Source organism: Oenanthe melanoleuca, unplaced genomic scaffold (assembly GCF_029582105.1).
Source record: "Oenanthe melanoleuca isolate GR-GAL-2019-014 unplaced genomic scaffold, OMel1.0 S019, whole genome shotgun sequence".
In the NCBI taxonomy this organism is placed as follows: domain Eukaryota; kingdom Metazoa; phylum Chordata; class Aves; order Passeriformes; family Muscicapidae; genus Oenanthe; species Oenanthe melanoleuca.
In genome coordinates, this window is record NW_026612668.1 from 123,547 (window position 1) to 124,140 (window position 594).

Sequence of the window (594 nt, forward strand, 5' to 3'; positions counted from 1 at the left end):
CTAGAACAAATGCAAAAGAAAGAAAAAACTAAGGAAACAAACAGAATTTAAGCAAAAGGCTTCTGACATATAGAATAAATCCTAACCAATTTTCACATTTTTCAGGACAGCAGGACTCAAAGCCTGGTCAGTCTACCCTATCCACTAAGCAGTACATTCAAGAAAAACAATGTCTGCAATGTTTTTTGGAACAACACGAAAATGGCTGTGACTGACACAATCTGCATTCAGAAATCCTATTTCAGAGTTACAGCAACTGACATAATTTCACCAGGAAAGTGATTTTTTTTTTTTTTTTTGTAGCTTCACAGAGATATTTGTGCTTCTTATAACTAGTCTGACTTTATTGTGTCTGGCTAGTAATACATCATGCCATAGAGCAAGGAATAGCTTAGTAAAGCTGAAATGGCCCAAAATCCTGGCTCTGGAACAGCCAAGTCAGCCTGGGCATACTCCTGTATCCTAACCATATATCCAGACTATATGACAATTTACTCAGCTTGATCAGAAACAGACAATTGCATAGCTATATTTAAAAAAAAAAGGTCCTGAAATCTGAGAGTCAGCGTTTCATGGTTCATGTACATGTTTCTA